The sequence below is a fragment of the Phalaenopsis equestris genome, unplaced genomic scaffold (assembly GCF_001263595.1).
Source record: "Phalaenopsis equestris unplaced genomic scaffold, ASM126359v1 Scaffold000180, whole genome shotgun sequence".
Classification (NCBI taxonomy): domain Eukaryota; kingdom Viridiplantae; phylum Streptophyta; class Magnoliopsida; order Asparagales; family Orchidaceae; genus Phalaenopsis; species Phalaenopsis equestris.
The window spans coordinates 1,648,228-1,651,951 of NW_018164622.1; the positions used below are offsets into that span (position 1 = coordinate 1,648,228).

The 3,724-nt window shown below is 34.7% G+C and overlaps 1 pseudogene; it reads right to left on the minus strand.

The window, feature by feature from the left end:
• Positions 1–1,941: 1,941 nt before the first annotated feature.
• Positions 1,942–3,724, minus strand: part of LOC110022314 — a 24,480-nt pseudogene continuing 22,697 nt past the window's right edge.

Sequence of the window (3,724 nt, forward strand, 5' to 3'; positions counted from 1 at the left end):
TGACTACAAGGCTACAAAGATTTATAATCAATTAAAAGTATTAATGAAGAAAATAGAATAAAAATTATTAAATTAGATTCAAATGATGTTTTAAATATTGCCCCAATCATTAACATCTTATGACTACATGATTAGGGTTGTTAAAACGACTATTTGTTCGTTAAGAGTTTGTATTCGACTCGCTCATGATTAGGGTTGTCAAAACGACTATTTGTTCGTTAAGAGCTTGTATTCGACTCGCTAAGCAAATGAGTTGAACACGAACACATTTTTTGAGCTCTAAATATAAATGAGTCAAACACGAGCATATACTATAATTCTACAATGCATGTTATGACTCCGTAACAGACTTCACCCAAAGAAAGAGGCGGTGGCTGATGGTGGACTCAAACTATTCCTAACATCAGTTTTGCTCTATACCAAACAACAAAAAATCAAAACTCTTCTTTTTTTTAAAGAAGATGTCCCCCTCCATAAAATCCCCACCTTCCCCACCTCCACCACCAAAACCTTCTCCTACTCCAACTCCGGCGAACTCAGCCGCTGAGTAGTGGGAGAGAAGCTGGTGAGTCGACTTGGTGTATACAGTCGGGTGATTGAGTCCAGCGGACTCGCATTGTATATGAATAAGGTCGCCGGCGGGAAGCCACTGCTGTATTCTACCGGCGTTGGGGTGACGTTCTGAGCTGCCAGCAGGTATATTTATATAAATATTTAAATTTGGGAAATTTACATACATACCCAGCAATTCTATGAATGAAAATATTTGAAGTTTGAATGTTAGAGATGTAAATACGTAAAAATTGTAGAGCATGTGAATTTTAAAAGAAAGTTTATTATGTTTTATTTAGATATAGGCGGAAAAGAAAAGCTTAAATAATTCTGATAAAATGCTTTACCATGATAAATTATAGATATTGATTTTTTAGTTTAATATAATATTATATTTAAATAAATTTTTATATATTATATTACGTTAAAAAACTTATATTTTAACTTTATATTCATAAATGATTTTATAATTTAAATTTTGTACATAAATTTAATGGAATGATACTTTTACGTGATATCAAACGTGTTGATGAACCTAAATATAAAAATTAAAGTATTGTATATATATATATATATATAATTTCATAAGAATTACATAAAATATTAATTGAATTTGAATTTATCCTCACATGATACTCAACTAACAAAAAAATTATGGGTCAAAATAGTTAGACCCAAATTTAATAATAATAGATTTATTATCAAAATGCTTTTATATAAAAATTATTAAAAATTAAAAGAGATTATTTGATTTAAATTTATGAATATTTGCATACATACCAAAGGTATTATTGCATTAAAACATTGAGAAGGTTTACAATTCATGACTTATTTATCATCATCTAAAAAAATAAATATTTTTAATTATTCATATATACAAACATCTCCTCATAAAAATCGGGAAAATGAAATTCCATACGCATACGAACTAGGATTCAATCCGGAGCCGGAAAAAAAATTACATACAGAGAGCGTACGCAGCTCTCCGATCACAGTCGCACATCAAAACTCATCCAAACAAAACCTGTACGACAGTGGGTCCCACTTTTATTAATTTTTTTTAAAAGAAGTTAAAAATGGATGGTTGTGATTGGAGACCGTACGCAGTTCTACGTACAGTATCCGTATGCAAATTTTTCTCCTAGAGCCGGCCGTCCAAAATACAATGCCACAGCAACTTTCCAAAATCAAATTTAAATATAAAAGTGGAACACCTTTTCATGCATAGATAAGGTGGCATACGTGTAAAATTAAAAAATTAATGCATAGATAAGATGACAAATACGTAAAAATTTGAAAATTAAATACGTAAATGCATGGGAATTGACTGGTAAGTACGTATGTAAATCCTCCTATTAAAAAAAAAAAAAAGATAGCTCCCTTACAAAAGAGTTTAATATATGCCAGCATTTTAACTAATATAGATAATTAATAATAAGAAAATACAGTACCATTCAGCCAAGACAGACTGAAATTAAGGCTTCGGATTATGAGACTAAAATTGAAATAATTTCACGATTTAAACAAATGCTCTCTAAATAATCTCATTTAAATAAATAACAATAACAAGAAAGAAAAAAAAAACATAAAGCAAATATCAGCTGTTACCTATCCTCCTATTACAAGCTTCCAGGTTTCTGGTTTCTCAATTACCTGCTGGTGAAACTGCAGGCGCCCTTCAGATAGCAGTTAACACAAACGATCTACGAGTAAATGTCTGGAACGGGCAGAAACAAAAGGCAGATCAGAAGAATGCTATTATTTAAGCAGACTTGGTCATTAAATAGTTCAAGAAAATTTACATACATAACATAATTTTCATGAATTTACATATCTAACACCAAAAGTTTAATGTTTATATTCATAACACTTTAATATTAAAAATATATGCATAAGAAGGAGTGCTGTGTTTATGTATTTCTTTATTTTTTGTATCACCGAGCTAAAGAACGAACTTCACAACCTAAGCATGGCAAACAAAAACATGAATCAATACCTTTCGGAAGTCAAGGCAATGGTCGACATTCTTGCAGTCGCAAGAGCTTCTCTAAAACGGCCTACCATCCGCTTATCATGCATTCAAAACCGCTATCCGTACCAACCATCATTCAATCTCTGTAGACAATCTCTACGCTTAACTGTGCAGCAAAGAAGTTAACCTAGCAAATGAAGCTATCAAGGAAACGACCAACACCACGGCCCTATTTGCACCTTGCAGACGCGGCAAAAACTGCACCGTCATATCCTCGACAAAAGGAAACATGAATGCATTCTCATCTCGCTCAAATCAACTCAACCCCAATTCCAACTGAAGCAACCGCCCATCTCCAGTATGTCAAATCTATCGCAAAATGCTGGTACTCTCACGACAAATCCTATCAAACCCCACCGACCTTGCTTACCAAAAATGCCGAGCCAACAGACAGCAAGTGGAATCTTGGTAGCAGTGCCACCAAGCATAAGACGGCTAAACTGAATCATATTCAACATGCCCAAGTCCACCAAGGAGATATCTCGGTTAGGAAAGGGCAGCAACTTCCCATGCCCAGATCGGGCAACGGATCCTACCAACTCCTCAATGTAAGCTCACCCTCGCTAACCTTCATCACATTCCAAATCTAGCGTACAATCTCATCTCTCCTCACAAATTAACCCAAGCTAATTCCTGCACTGTTACCTTCACATACGGTGGTAATCAAATTACTGATCTCAAGGCCAATAAGCCAATATTTAAAGGTCCATGTGTTCGAGGCCTCTATCCGGTGCATCATCCTCTCTCCTCGCAGCCACCTACAAATTTTGCCATCGCCTCCGTCTAACACACTCCACAGCTTTGGCATCAAAGAATTGGCCACCCATCGCTGAAAAAGCAATTCACCATAGCATCCAGATTTCCACTCTTATGCCTTCTCAGCAATTACATCGTTAACTCTTGTCATGTAGCTAAGAGCCATAAGTTCTCATTTTCAGTTCCTAGCTCTACGTCATCATTTCCACTTAAGTTGATTCATTCCAATGTATGTGGACCTTCTCCCACTCTATCTACACAACCTTATAAATACAACTTACTGTTTATTGATGACTTTACCCGTTATATTTGGATTTATCTTCTCCACAATAAAAATGAAACCACTAAAAAATTCCTACACTTCAAATCGTTGGGGGGGGGGGG